The sequence below is a fragment of the Periplaneta americana genome, chromosome 12, assembly GCF_040183065.1.
Source record: "Periplaneta americana isolate PAMFEO1 chromosome 12, P.americana_PAMFEO1_priV1, whole genome shotgun sequence".
In the NCBI taxonomy this organism is placed as follows: domain Eukaryota; kingdom Metazoa; phylum Arthropoda; class Insecta; order Blattodea; family Blattidae; genus Periplaneta; species Periplaneta americana.
Window position 1 is genome coordinate 28,394,451 of NC_091128.1, and position 17,125 is coordinate 28,411,575.

The 17,125-nt window shown below is 34.7% G+C and overlaps 1 non-coding gene across 1 annotated transcript; it reads right to left on the reverse strand.

Moving 5' to 3' along the window:
- Positions 1–16,640: 16,640 nt before the first annotated feature.
- TRNAN-GUU (transfer RNA asparagine (anticodon GUU)) lies at positions 16,641–16,712 on the reverse strand. The gene has a single exon. It is a non-coding gene; the product is annotated as a tRNA-Asn (tRNA).
- Positions 16,713–17,125: the final 413 nt, after the last annotated feature.

The following is a 17,125-nucleotide window of genomic DNA, read 5'->3' on the forward strand; positions in this document are numbered from 1 at the left end:
TAATTGTTTTCATTAAATCATACGGATTCGCGCTGTATCTCCCAATATTAGTACTCGCGTTTGGTGTCACTACAGCTCAATCAGTAATAATCAATGTTTCGGACTTAAGCTAATATTTTTATTTTATTATGCGATATTTGTCTACATAATGTTAAAATAACCGATTTGCAATTAATTTTTAAATATTAAATACAATATTATAGGATTGTTGTTTAGTCAATTTTCCGAAGAAAAGTCTGAACCTCACAAATGATACCAAGAAGACACCACTTATGAGGCAACTAGGCCAGGAGATAATGAAGTAGTGTTACCAGTTCCTTTCCATTTCATACATCGCCGAAAAAATTAGTAAAAATCTACACCTAGCAGATACTGCTTCACACTTACACTTATACATAAACAGGATAATTTTATTAATTATACGGGAATATCACTACTTGTGGGACAAACCCCTCCAAGATTTTAGACTTGGCATCATCTCTTGTCCGCCTTCTCTTGAAGGACGCATTATAACAGAATCAAAGAAAAATTAGAAAAGACGAGACGAAGTAGAGTCTCTTTTGTTTTCGAGATTTTGTTACGCACTTAACACACGTGTATTGTACATTATTTTTGCACGATCATATATTTAGAACTGCAAAAACTGTATGAATTTTATGATACTTTCTGCGTTGAGAGCGCATTTTAGTGAATGTAGCCATTATACATTATTTAGTTTGCTAAAAAGTTTAAAAAAAGTCCATATGGTTTTCTTTTTGTGTCTAATGATGAAAAAAAAACACATGAAAAATATGTTATTGAGGGGTTTAGACGTATTATATTATATTATAATAGAAACGCGGACAATTAAATTGTAATAAGTGTTTCCAAATATGAATGTATTGATTTCACGGCAATAAAATGATATATATATATATATATATATATATATATATATATATATATATATATATATATATATATATCGTGTGAGGAATTTTGTTGAACGTGCTCTCATCAATTCCTAGAAAATTTCTAAATGACCGAGAATCTTCCAATGTCATCTCTCATATTACCAACTAGCCGTACCCGTGCGCTCCGCTGCATCCGTTAGAAATAAATATAAACTAATTACATAATTAAAATAGGACCTTTGATCCAGGGAACATTCATGTTTGATAGAAGGATAAATCGTTTAATATGTTACTTAATTTAAATTGTATTTAAAATATTAAAATGCGATCATTTTGATCCAGAGACCACTCATTTGGTGCAATGACAATTCCTTTAACATGTTTCTTAATTGTTATTACCAGTTATTTTGGAAAAGCGAAAATTAACAAAAAATATTATGTAAAAAGTGTGTTGATAACGGATGTACTCGAATTAGAAACTTTTTTAATTTGTTGTGGGAGCTCTTGAATCTCAGGAGGAACAGCTTTTACAACAGCGCAACATAATCTGCTTGGCTCATTACCCAATTTTTTTGCATTGCATTTATTGCATATATTGCATATTTATTAAATACACGATTCAATTGAGCATAGTTAAAAATTTGAATTATACAACAATGGATTACTAAGCTAACGTACTATTACTGCATACGAAATCAGTACAGTCTCGTTGTTCGTTAATTCTCTGAGATAAAAATGAATATATTCATAAACATTATTTTAAGAAATACAGTAAATGAATATACAGAATAACCTATCAAGTTCTCTGTGCATAAGAAGCTATTTTAATCTTACCTGTTCTCAATTCACTCATAAGTTACTGTAATAACATTATAGCATTATGTCCATCCAGAGAAAATGCTCTTTCCAATGATGAAATAATAATTAATTATACAAATCGGTTAATTTATCTTCCGATATTACTTCATAAAAACACAGAAACATTGTCTGTAGGCTATGTTTCATAGTTTTCGATTGTTGTGTCCAAGGCCCCTTATAGACGAAGTCATTTGTTTTTTATTTCAATACACCGCCTTAGATGGCAGTTATTTTAACTTTAAAACTCATTTATCTCATTAAATATCAGTTCTATCAAAATTTTTCAAAGAATAAAACTTATCAGAAATCATTTTTAAAGAAGCTTTTGTTATGGAACATTTTTCACAAAAATCAATAATAAGCGAGATATTTCGATTTATTTAATTCAGACCCCCTTATAACCCCCCTTTTAAATAATGTATTTTGAATGCCATATAGCCTAAAATCTAAGTTACAACGAACTTAATTTATATTCCAATTTTCATCGAAATCGGTTCAGCCATTATCGCGTGAAAAGGTAACAAGCATACAGACAGACATACAAACAAAAATTTCAAAAAAAGCGATTTTCGGTTTCAGGGTGGTTAATTATATATGTTAGGATCAATTTTTTTGGAAAATCGAAAATTACCTGAAAAATTTCGGCTACAGATTTATTATTAGTATAGATAAAGGATCTTTTATTTCATTTCACTATTTTCAATTATTTATATGTCCTGGGATGGTAATTCATGTTATGAGGGATTCTCAGAATATTCGTTTCATAGGTAATTTATCTTTTCAGATATCTTTAACTTCTTGTTTCTGATGCACTTCTGTATTTTTCTATGTGGACTTCACTTTCTCACCCACACTTCTTTCTTTCTTCTATGTGTTCTCTCCTCCAGAGCTTTAAGTTCTTTGACAACGTTTGCAACCGCAAGCACAACATCTAAGGCTAAATACTATGTATCATGGTTCGCCATTTTGATTCTTTTCTTTTAATAATTTAATTAAATGTATTTTAATATTGCGATTACATTTATTTTAATTGCATTATTTATATTTTAATTACATTTATTTTAATATTTATTATTACATCTCAAAAGACATACGAGTAATTAAAACATTTTAAGCGATGGAAGTATTTTGTAAGCGGATTTGAAATCACAGCAAAGATTTCTGTATTAGCAGACAAGAGGTTGTCTTGAGTTCTTCGCCAAGTAAAAAATACTCTTTTCTTTAACTCGCCGTAACTTGAAAACCAGTAAAGATTTTGAATAACGGCAACTTTTAAAAGTAATTTCCATTCTTTCTCAACATTTCATTCGCTTTGACCTCCCCTCTAACGTGAAAAATAAAAAAGTTTACCGCTAACCACTTCTGAAGGTCTAAATGTCTATTTTGAACAGATCACTTCCAAATTAGTATCTTTTTTTTCCCCGGCGTTTTAAAAACAATTTTGACTTCAAAATTTGTTCCATGCTTTCTTCAGACATTGACCTGCCAATCATAAAAATAACAGTGCCATTGATTGACTATGATAGGAGCTACGACATGATATTCCACTGCATACGCGAAATTTGGTCTCCGTCAGCGCTGCGAATATTTCGCGTCGGTGTGGAGTAACGTGCGAATTTCGTTGCCGCTGTATACGCGAAATATTCGTCGCCGCCACGACTGCGAATATTTCGCGTTGGTGTGGGGAGACCTTAATGTGCTGAAACTTCGTTCTGACTCAACTGTTGAAACAGGTGTTGACTTCTTAATGCGATTTGAAGGGCTTTGCCCAATTCAGAGAATGAATCTTCGAAGGAGTAATCCATAAAAAGCTGAACAAATCACAAAGAGAAAATTTCTTTAAATGTATCATTTCGATCAATTTTTATTTCGAAATTAAAGGACTGTAATTTTTTACGAAAATATTAGCCAGGTCGGTGGGGAACTTACTTCTATATGAAGCAAATTTCTTTGAATCAAGTATATTAAAACTGCCGCATATAATGTGGCTGCAGGAAACGTCCATTGAATCGGTTGATAATGAATGATATCGCATACTTTTTTGGTATCTGCCGACAGGTGTACTTGCCTACTGAGTTTCAGCCTTATTTTTTGGAGGAAACGGACATTCTTCTTCATCAACGGCACTTATTTCATATCTGTTAGTGTTCTCTACTACTACTATTACTACTACTACTACTACTACTACTACTACTTCTACTACTACTACTACTACTACTTCTACTACTACTACTACCTCTACTACTACTACTACTACTACTACTACTACTACTACTACTACTACTACTACGCTACTACAACTACTCTATTACTACTACTACTGCTATTACTACAACTTCTACTACTATCATTACTAGATTAGATACTACTCATAGTTATTAGTAGTTACGACTAGTTATTACTAGTTACTAACATCCATTACTAGTTACTAATACCTATTAATAGTTACCACTACCTGTTACTAGTTACTAGGTACTAGATATTGTTAGTTGCGAATAGTTATTATTCTTTACTACTACTGGCTACTACTACATATTACTAGTCACCACAAGACATTATTAGTTACCAATAGTTATCATCAGTTACTAGTTACTACTCATTACCACTACTACTACGACTACTACTACTACTACTACTACTACTACTACTACTACCATCATTACTACTACTACTACTACTACTACTACTACTACTCATTATAGTTACCATCACCTATTACTAGCAACCATTAGATATTATTATGAAGAGTTATTACTAAATACGTCTAGTTATTACTAGTTACTACTACCTAGGCAGCATCTTAAACACTATTACATTACAAAAGTGACCATCATTCCCGGAGTGGCTAAGAGGGAACTGCTTTACAAGCCACCCTGCACAGTCAGGAGGCCATTGTCCTTCACGGGAATTAGTGGCTACTTTTAATTCTTAACTACCGGTACCTATTACTGGTTACTGCAAGATATTATTAGTTACGGCTATTTATTACTAGTTACGAATAGCTAATATTAGTTACGACTATTTATTACTCGTTACTACTCCTTATCACTAGTTACTAGCACTCATTACTACTAACTACTAGATATCATTAGTTACTACTAGGTATTATTAGTTACAACTAGATATTATTAGTTACCACTAAATATTATTAATTACGACTAGTTATTACTAGTTACGGCTAATAATTACTAGTTACCACTACTTATTACTAGTTGCTACTACACATTACTCGCAGCTATAAGATATTATTGGTTATTAGTCCTAGTTACGACTACTTATTATATTACTACTCCTATTACTAGTTACCGGTACTACCACCTATTACTAATAACTACTAGATATTATTAGTTACTACTAGATATTAGTTACGAATAGTTATTACTAGTCACTACTACCTATTAGCAGTTACAACTAGATATTATTAGACACGATTAGTTATTACTAGCTACGACTACGTATTACTATTTCGCTCGTGGATTTATCTGGGAAATCTCAGACCTCGAGTGACATTTATTAGGACTATTTCGTGAATAAAATAAAAATGTAAATAATATATCCCTAAAATTCGATCACAAAATGTTAATAATTGTATATTAACGAATACTTAACCTATTCAAACATTGCGAAGTTGAAATACTCGTAGATGAATATCGATTACTACAATAAAGAAATTCGATGTTACTATTCAGTAATGCCAATTGCGAAAAGCGAAATACAGGTTTAACAATGTTAATTACATGTACTGCATTTTTCTCTTATTATTATACCAATGATACATTTCCATTATCTGCTGAAATCATAATTTAATTTAACAGTAACAGTGGGGACAGCTATATACCAATGCTTATGTATTCACAGCGAGACGTTGCTACACAGTGAAGCCGTCTCTGTATAGATAGGCCTAATTAAAACACGAATTTTATTACGCCATACGGAAGGCAGTTTGATCAAAGACCTTATTATTACTATGCAAGGTCTTTGGGTTTGATATGCGATGTTACATAAATTTGAACATCTGACTTTCTATTAATTGTTTAATTTCATTCACAAAACACAAATTTTATAGGCTGCAATATAGGTTAAGTTACCTGTGGGAGCTGGACCAATGTCAGCTGTGCCTTATTTTGACCGTTGCTTACAATCAGTGCTACACCACAGTCTACTATATACAGTCGCGAAGCTTGAGGTGTTTTTTTTGTAAATCTCGTGATAAAGCGCTCCAAGCGGTTAGCAACTAGAAACAATAGACTGTCCATGGTCGACTGGACTGTGTCGTATTTCTATCGAGTGCTAGGTCGTTGCGTATTTCACATTGATGCTTGTGAAATGTTCGTTATTGGTTGTAATGAAAATGCTAATGGCTAAAATATAATAATTGGAATAATAATATGGGACAAGGAAGAGACGTTTGTAGTGCTATAAATTGTAGCAACAGTAAGAGAAAGAGCCCAGAGTTATCCTTTGTCCGATTTCCGAAAGATTCAGAAAGGTTCCTGGGTTTCCACAAGAATGCTGTGCAGAAACAAAACTCTTAATTTTGAAGTTCTTTGTGACTGTTAGAATACATTATATCCTTAAATTTCACAATGAAATGTTTCAGTTTAACCGAAAGGACATTAGCTACCGGTTAAAGTTCTGTCACTTAGGCTGCTAAATTTCTAGAGAAATAAAGGTTAGGTCTACTTTTTTTTCAGAGGATATGTTTTTAATTGTAGCTATTAATTTTGTTATTATTTTTATGTGTTATTTTACTAAAGACGTAGAAAAAATAAGTTTGTTTTAATGAAATTTATTGATCACGTTTTATTTTCAATTCAGGTGGGATTATTATTGCTTAGGCCTATTTTTTTCAAAGGATGTTTTTAATTATAGTTGTTAATTTTGTTGTTATTTTTATTTGTTGCTCTACTAGAGTCGTAGAAAAAGTCTGTTACAATAATATTTATTGATCACGTTTTATTTCCAATTTTGGTGTGATTATTATTGCTTAACCTCATCTCACTTTGTTAACTACGTAAGCCTACACTACAAGTACCGATACGCGTAAGTTACTCCATTAATTCATATTTCCATTATTATTGTTGTAAAGGGAAATGCAAATTAATATTTATTGGTTTCATAGTTAATTATCGCTATAATCTTGAATGAGTGAAGCTATTATAGTAAGTTTCAGTTCGTTTTGCACAAACAAAAATCATGTTACTTATTTCTTGCAGGTATCTTCGAGTTTATGGTGGAATTTAATATACTTCATTAAAATAATAAATTAACTTTATGCATTTAATATTTCAATAATGGAAGGAAGGTGTTAATTTTTCCAAAAGAACACGACAACGAAAGTGTAACATATTTTGACGTCTGCTAGGAGAGAGATCTGCGATGATGAGGCGATAGTAGCGATCCTAGTGGTGGGCAACTACCCATGTTTGCATTTTTACTACATATTGAGCTTCGCGACTGTATATAGTAGACTGTGGCTACACGAAAGCATTTTTTATAGCTCGACAAACGCATTCTCGCTGCATCTACACAGTTCAATATTCCAATCGCGTATGCGTGCAGTCTGGGAAGAATATTGAAAGATTCAAGTTTAAAAGGTACTTCAATTAAGATGTTTCAAGATTTTGTGTCTACATGGTGCGCCGTTTTGAACGTCGTCTTCACTGCGTAAATATATTAATTAATATCAAATATCAATCTTGCATTCATTGCTTTAAAGTTGAAAGAAAAGTTTAACCGTATAGTTGCAGCTTAATATATTGATGATGATCAATTTACGGGGAAACAGTTGGCGACAACGACTAAACAAAAGAACGACCATGCGATAAATTGATAGCGATAAATCTAGCTGCAAAATTATCGCAGTAGTCAATAATAATTTTTAAAATGTTGTTTATTATTTTAAAATTTCTTTAGGGTACAAAATATGCACGAAATTGTTTACTTCATTTTTACGATATATTCACCGAAATTAAACCATTTTAATCATCGAAATCAGGACAAAATAATTACCACAAAATCACAGCCCTAATTATTATAATATAAAATATACTTTTTCATTGCAATGTTTGTGAAACATTGAAAATATACATTTAAATCTTATTGCCAGTTGTCAAAAAGGCGTCAGAATACGTAGAGTATGTATCTCTGCCTGCTATCGGGAGATTTAAGCCAACCGTTGAGTTGAGGGATGTGCTGTTTTATGTGTTCATAACTCCGTGCACTTTATTTGTAAAATAAATACGGGCTTGCGTACTTTCGTTCAAAGATAAACACTCGTAAAGATATAACTCAGCAGAGCAACACGTCCCAGAGTTCAAATGACTGCAGCACACGAGTTGACACGTGTTTGGTTGTGTGGTTCTGCGTCAGTCTGCGGGCCGTGCAGCAGCCACATTTTCATTTATTATTCACTAAGACTGTAAGCAGAGATCTCAAGTTGCCACGTTACACACCGGATCTCCTCTTTAAACACGACTCAAAGTGAAAGAGGACAGCAGCCTTCTGTCCTAGTTTTGTTCTGGGATTTCGTTCAAGAGCGACGGCTCTCATGCAAGAGTCAAGCGTTTTCTGTTCCTCTTTTAGTAAACCCTGTACATTCGCCTAGTAACTGTATTATGACCAGTGTTGCCAACTCAGAATTCCATTTACCGCTGCACAAGCTTAAAAAAATCGCTAGACTGTAGTTGAAAAACTCCAGATTTCTCTTAATATATTACTTGCAATTTTAAAATACAAACTATACAGTTTTAGGAACTAGAGAATTTTATAAAAATGTAGACTAAATTATAGAAAGTTTGTATCACTTTATAGGCTCTATGTTTTGTGCAAAATCGTGTGGACAATTAAATCTGAATATTTTGCATTCAATATATCACCTTAACCATTTATACCGAGCTTTCCAACTACCACCGGCAACTTCTTCCACCTAATCTTTCAAGACATGGTTTATATATATATATATATATATATATATATATATATATATATATATATATATCAGAACCAGTGGCGGTTCCTCGGGGGAGGGAAGGGAGGAACGTCCTCCTCACATTTTTCTTCTTTTGAAAGTAAATACCAAATAAAATAAGTGCCTTGAAATTCGAGGAAGATTCGATAATTTTTAAGTTCTCAGCAATAAGAAAACCTCGGTTGAACGAGTTTTAAACGACGCGCGCTCATGTGCTGCTAGAAAACTGTGAGAAGGATGCGAGATTGTTTGTGTGAAGGAAAGCCAATCCATTCCTCCTTTACTGCAGTTAACACACATAAACAACAGCGCACTAGCGGCCAGAGAAAGAAGCAGAGTTTTAAAGCAAGTAAATGAACTGATAGGGAGATCCTCCTCTGAATCAGCTTATGGGCGGGAAATAGAAACCGACTGGTCATGCAGCAAGCTCACTACCGCTGCCATCTAACGATGCTGCATTCAACCAGATTAACACATCTTGGAGGAGGCACAATAAAAACAGTTTTAGCGCAATGCTATGAAAGACACCATATAAACTTTTTTTAAATTATAAATCCAAAATATAATTCATTGCACTTTATATAGGCTATTATTCATGATTTGAAACTTTCAAGGATATTTGAAAGTTAAAATTGGGTTTATATAAAACAAAGAGGAAGTAGTTAGTTCTACGTTAGTATCGCAGATCTTTTTGGCCCCTGAAATTCACTTCCGTTCATTATCTACTAGACAGGGCAACAGCCAAGTTATCAGTTTTGTACAAATATATTTTACATTGAAAGCACTCCAAACTACATTATTTTTAACATAAAAATTAATCGTCCACCGGCAGCTTTGAACAATAATGGTAGTATGACTTTACGAGAACTGACATTCTTCAAAAGCATGTGATACTGAACTTGTAAAATGTACATGTGGCAACACAGACCACGTGGGTGGGTGCAGTGTTCTCGCTTTCCTCAGATTATTTCCCACTTCTGTAAAACGGTTCCGACTACGTGCTAGTAGTTAGTCTCTTCCAACACGTGTGATGCTGCAGTGTGCTCGAAAAATGCTGCGAGGTGAATTTCCTTGTAATTATTGATTTGTGCAATTATTCAACAATGAATGGAAGTGAAAACATAATACGAGTATGTTTTGGAAAATTTAGGAAACTCGGTTTACAAGAAAAGATTGTTGCTATACAAAAGGGAAGGCCAAACCCAGCACTACCTGGTCTTACATGTATGCATGTAGGGTAATTTGTAGCATGTTTCATTCAAGAAGGTGTCATTTCATGCTGTTAACTTCTTTCCTCCTCTTAAAAAATACGCAGGAGCCGCCACTGATAAGAACGTATGGAGTTATACGCGGCTTATTTCTTCAAAATAGAATGAAGTAGCTCAAGAATATACTGGACACTTCGGAAACAATCACATTCACAATCACACCAGTCGGTTCTTAATCTGATTTCACACTGAGGTCCACACCTGTGGAATAACGGTTAGCGTGTCTGGCCGCGAAACCAAGTGGCCCGGGGCAAGTTACCTGGTTGGGTTTTTTCCTTGGTTTTCCTTCAACCCAATATGAGCAACTGCTAGGTAACTTTCGGTGCTGGACCCCGGATTCATTTCACCGGCATTATTACCTTCATCTCATTCAGACGCTAAATAACCTAAGATGTTGACAAAGCGTCGTAAAATAACCTAATAAAAAAATTCACACTGAGCTGGAGACGTGCCTGCCAATACTGAGTCTGGTTTTAAGTATGTCAGTGTTATGTAAACTACAGGGACATCATTTTATTTTTACTTTAATTTTTATTGTACCTCAGTTTTTGAATGTAGGCTTACTTCACTCCCACCCCTTCTACTAATGAAGTTCAACCATCCTCCACACAGATCCAAGACCGCATATATAGTCATAGTAACCTTACAGTTATAGTGAACAGTACGTTCCAAAAATATGTTCGCGTTTTCCAGTGACGAAAGAGCGTTCAATATTGAATCATTTTCGCATAGGTACTGTCGTCCATTTGCCTACGTCGCATCCCTGTTTCCCCCACCAGCTTTTATTCGCCAGCTAGTGGCTGGGCTGGGCTGTCTTAGCTCTTTTCTGAGAACATTAATTTCTGTTAGGTATTGGACGTCTACATAATATTATACAACTACTTAAAATAATTTAAATGAAAGGGCCTCGTTAAATAATTAACTGTCACGTGATTTCTCCTCTTTCTATGATCCTGCGACAAAACCACTTGGACAGTAGATAGCATGTCTGAGTAATTTTATCTGTGCGGTCGGGGAGAAGTGAAGATTGAATTTACAGTACGTAAGGTACTCTTTTATATAGTAGGTACAGAATTATTTCAACATGAGTTACTAGTACGAAGAACGAAACTGGTAATTGGAATTAAATGCAATAGTCTATAGTGCGATAATATTCACGTTAGAACTGAAGCCTGTATCGAAATAAAAGTCCACCATTTTAAAAAATGTGTTTAAAAATCCATATTATGATTATTTTTCAATTTAACTTCATTCTCTATACGTATTGTACGCTAATGTGCTGTAGACAGTATAATAAACACTGCATAATGACTACGTCCGCATGGGCAGCTCAGTTCGTGAGTAAAAACACTCATTGTTAATACAGTACTGTATTTTAATTAAACAAAAACCTAATGAAAATGATCAAACTCAAAAGCGCAATATTTCCTAGTTTACGTAAATGGATGAACTACTTTTCTTCCCTCCTACACTTAGTAAAGTGATTTGTTTGTATATTACGCCAGTATCATCGAACTCCAGTCGAGGAAGGGGCTAGCAAACGGCGTTGATCCAGAGGTATAGCCAGGTTATTATTAAAAATGTTAGTAAAAATAAAATGATGTCCCTGTATAATGCGGAATCATAAATTTAATAATATATCATGCTGTAAGTTATCATGAATGAAAATAATAATAATTCAATTCATTATCTACTCTTTATGATTAAATATATCAATTCATTTACAAAAACAATGCATACATGATTAGACTAAGAGTTTAATAAAATGTGGCATACCTTATTTGTACAACAACAATGGATGAGGCAGGAAATGGACGAATTAACATAAAACGTTGATATTTTATACTCGCACAATGAAAAATTGTGATAATACCATATTAAACTCTAGTTTATGATCAACTAATTCTGTTGTCTGCAAATACATTGTTTTTAACAATTATATCTTTACAGGAAAAAACTTCAAATCGTACCCCCACTAGAAGGGTGTTACATCTATGAAATTGTCGATTTTGAGTAACACCATTTTCGTATGCAGAAAAACGTATTCTACCATCTGAATTAATGTTGTAACTCTAGTTCGTCAAATAGGCGCTAGAAAGCGCATATAACGCTCTTCGGTTTTGTATTGGGAACTTGACGGAAGAGCGACTAGTGTTACATTTCGGAATAACTCAGTGCTTTGCTAGTTTTCATGGTTGTGAGGTGGTTATTAGTGTTACATGTAGAATTACAACGGTCTTCGGTTTTGGATAAGTTGCTTTTCTGTATTCCTTATCCCAGATGACTGTTACATGAAGAGATACAACTGTCTTCCACTGTAAAAGTCTATTTATCTTGCATTGATTGTTTAAAAACAGTGTTACATGTTGAGATGTAACAGTCTTTGAGTAATTAAATCTCACTTTGCCTTCGTTGTAGTCTTCTTAAATTTGGTTATAAATAAACATGTAACTGTCATCACTTATATAGTATGCACATTTTTTTAGTTGTAACAGCTTATGATGTAACATGTTTAATTACACATAAGCAATATTCTAACCGTTTGCCTCTTCATTTTACTTTCTAAAAATAAATATTTTTTGGGCTTAATCCCATGTACGATACCGGTGATAAAAAGCTTCTGAAATTTCAATTTCATAACTTTGGAATGCCATATCCTATTTATTTAAATTTTTGTATCAATTAAATATCTACTCTAAAATCTTATTTCATACTAATTAATTACTCTAAACTCACATGTTCAGACAATGGAAAGAGGTAAGCTGTTAGTAAAATGACCATCAATGGAATCACCAACAATCAGAATTGCGAAAACTTAGGCTAGAAGTCTATATGCAAAATGAATGATGAAGACAAAAATGAGGAGCCTAAAGTTTATCGCAGAAGAATATTGGGAACCACTGCCTTTCGAATATGACTCTTATCTCCCATTTGTTGATAACCATCTTTTTCTTCTATAGATTTCCTAGAAAAAAAAGAGCTATTCGGAATAGCTTTCAAGCAAGGAAAATCATCCCTGTAGAAACTTTCCGAAAGTTAATCAAAATCAATCGTTCGATTTCATTTCTGTTCGAAAGAGGCAAGATTTAAGTCTCTTTTGAGATGTGAAAGCATTCCACAGGTTTATTACAGTTTTTTACGCCTCTTTGTAATGCAGCATCACATAGACTGAAATAATATTTGTTTCAGTGTTTGTTTTATTTTCTTAATCTATAGTAATGTAGTCAATTGCTCATGGATGAACATCAGTATTTTATATAATTTGTACCGAATTGTATAAGAAAAAAGAGAAAATAATCTATTTACCATGGTATCTATGGGACTATGAACATGAAGAATGGCATTAAGTTGATGATAAATAATCTAATGAAATAATTATTATAGTAATGAATGACTTTTATTATAGATAATTGTAATGCATACCTGTGATAATTGCCATTTCAGATGATGAATAATTATAATAGATCCACCTATACAGTATAACTACACACACGTCAGTGCTTCCTTTTTCTGAGGAAATAACTCAAAGTTCATAGAAAAAGGTTGTTTTGCATTATTATTGTAATTCCTTAAATCATTATAAATAAATGAATATTTTCAATAACATAAATTAAAATAATCGTTTTAAAATACCATTAATGGTATTAACGTTACATCTCACTAAAATGCGAAAAAAGCCTTTCTCGCATATGGTTACATCGTCTGAAATTATATTTAAAAAAATGTTTAAAATCAAAATTCCTTCAAAAAAGTCGATTACTGTCATGACTGAACTTCTATGTTGTGAGAAAGTTACAAATCATTGTCCACAGTAGTCACCAGCATGATTCCAAAACTGACAAAATTTCAATCTCCATTTCCCGAAAGTAAGATATTTTGAGATGTAACACTCTTCTAGTGGGGGTGCGAAATTATCGTCTCCTTCTGCCGGAATCATCAAAAAACGCCAAATAAACAGTTAGCCGCTAACTGTAAAATTTTGTAGCTGAGCATAGTCCGGAAAACACCAGATTTAGCTACAAAACCGCTGACTTGGCAACACTGATTATGACAGAAAGCAGTATTACCCATTTGAATTGAAGGACACACACTACGACCAGCGCTAACCATCAAGCTAAGCGCATTCGCATACCCCATCAGCTGACTACACTAAGCTTGCTGCGTACCCAGGTTTCGAATAAGCGGTCGCCAACGATGTTCGAGGATTGCTATAGAATGATAAAGGAATTGAGAAATGTTGACGGAATGATGTGGATGCCTAATATGGGGGAACGGGAGAACCTCAAGGAAAACCTCAACTGATACGTTGCCAACGAAAAATCCATGGCCTGACCGGGACTCGACCGCTTGTTTGGCAGACTGAAGATCTGACCAATCAGCCAGCGCTGGAAAGGTACCACCTCTAACAAAATAAACTGTTACGAGCATAAGGGAGGACGTTTATTTCCGTATCATACATACAGCGCACGTTTGCAAAAATAATAATGCTAATACGCAATTATTAGGTACGTTTTCATGGAGTATTAAAATCTATTTGAATACGTTTACGGTACTGAATACCATTCCTCCGATTCCTGTTTTCATACAATTTTCCATACATATTGAAAACAATTTGAATACGGAAGCTGAGGATTCGGAAGTAGTCATATCGGTTAACATGTCATCTTGGCTTCCAAGAAAATACAAAATTTTATGTGTTACAACACGCCTTTTCAGCACACATAATAAAATTATTCCGCTTGCTGTTGGTAAAACAGCTGACACATCAAACAAATGACGATCGTTCACGCGCTTAGCGTATTGAAATCGTTTTGAATACGAGCGTTTTCAAGCAACTCAATCTGTAGTTGACACAGTGTCAATAATCCTAGGCTGCAAACCTGTGCATGAATTAAAACTAGGTGAGAGCTGAGACAAATACACAGAGAGTAGATTGAAAAACTTACCTAATGTTCTCGTAGAGTCTTTTCTAATCTTAACCTATTCCTAAACTGATACTCGTGTAATACCTTCCACAATATATATTATATTGTTTATAGGCTAGTCTGTACTGATCATAACATATCTTTAATTTTCTTTCCTATTCCTGGCCACACTTATTCACTGTTTGCAGCTCGTTCCCTTAATTTAAATGTTTGTGGTTTTATCTGCGGGGGTATTTAAAACAGAAAGTCTATATGTGAACAATCCACACGATCTTGAAGATCTGGAGAATGAAGTCAGGCGAGTGCCGAGTGAAATTCGAAATAGAGAGTTGCAGACGGCGTTCAGAATTTTCTGCACCGATGTAATTCTTGCATCGATAAAGATGGATATTATTTTCAGCATATGCTTTGACGAAAGGTAAGATGAACATATCTTTTTCTTATTACTTCTTACCAAATTAATATTAAGTGAAAGTGAAAGGAACATGGACAGGCTTCAAGGGTCACATCACGGCTTTGTTAAAATTGTAAATAGTGTAAGTAAGGAAATGCTGGCCCGAATACAGAAATGTGAAGGGCCAGCAGGACCGAGTATATTGAGAAATATACCATATACCATACCATATACCATATTACTTCTTACCGGCGCATTATTTATACGGAACTATAGGCCTAAATCACCGCCATTCATTATCGGCCGATTCGTTTACCTTCTATATGGGAGAGCGGCCGGATCTCCCCACTAAACACTCGCGTTACCACCGTTTAAAATGCCGGTAAGTTGCATATGCCGAGCACTGTGGTTGAGCAGTAGTTAAACTTTGTTAAAAATGATGGTGAGATACCGTGCAAATTATTTTTTTGTAATATTATGGTACATTAGGTCATATTTCATAACTGTTATGCAGCAAGAGGTTCTAGGTTTTGTTTCACGTTGTTGACTCGATGTGAGCGTCGCATATGGCGCGAGAAACATCGAGCGGTTTTCGAACTCCTGTCAGACTTCGGGTAACGTGCCAGGTGTTAGCGTGCCTGCAGCTTCTTCAATCCTCATTCACATTTCGCGCAGATCATATGGAAGAGACAGAACACAACACGAGCCTCTATTAACCCCGCGAGGAAAAATCTCATGGAGTTAAATCAGACAGTGGCCACATTTCCTATTCGTCCTATCCAACGTTCTAGAAGCGAGTGGTTGAGATCAGCATGAACTTGACTTTGAAATGGGATGGTGCTCCATCCTGCTGGTGCAGGCAATCATCAGAATCCTCGTAAAAACGCGGAACCAACCGGTTATGGAGATAAGAGATCTTGAGCTTGTCGAAAGAAAAGGGTTGCACAGCTTGCAATGTTTCGTTGTTTAGTCAACTGTCCGAAGACAGGTCTGAACCTCACAAGTGATACTAAGAAGCACTACTTATGAGGCAACTAGGCCAAGAGTTATCGAGATATTGAGAGACCTTGAGCTTGTCGAAAAAAAAATGATTGCACAGCTTGCAATGTTGTCGTTGTTTAGTCAACTGTTCGAAGATAGGTCTGTACCTCACAAGTGATATCAAAAAGTACTACTTATGAGGCAACTAGGCCAAGAGTTATCGAGATATTGAAAGACATTGAGCTTGTCAGAAAAAAAGGATTGCACAGCTTGCAATGTTGTCGTTGCAAATCAAGATTTCAGGTATAACTCCCTGTAAAGTTGATTTGAATAATTTCGAGGGAAAAATTGTTCCGGAGCCGGGTATCGAACCCGGGACCTTTGGTTTAACATACCAACGCTCTACCACTGAGCTACTCGGGAACTCTAACCGACACCGACCGTCCCGGGTTCGATACCCGGTTCCGGAACAATTTTTCCCTCGAAATTATTCAAATCAACTTTACAGGGAGTTATACCTGAAATCTTGATTTGCATAATACACGTCACTGTTCGTGAACAAAAAACCACAATTTAAGTCACACAGAGTTAGTGTGCACTCGAAGTTGGTTGCTTGACGGTTGTCAGCCTACTTTGAGGTCTGTGGATATAGAGGGAAAAATTGTGTCGGTGTCGGTTAGAGTTCCCGAGTAGCTCAGTGGTAGAGCGTTGGTACGTTAAACCAAAGGTCCCGGGTTCGATACCCGGCTCCGGAACAATTTTTCCCTCGAAATTATTCAATGTTGTCGTTGTTTAGTCAACTGTTCGAAGACAGGTCTGAACCTCACAAGTGATAC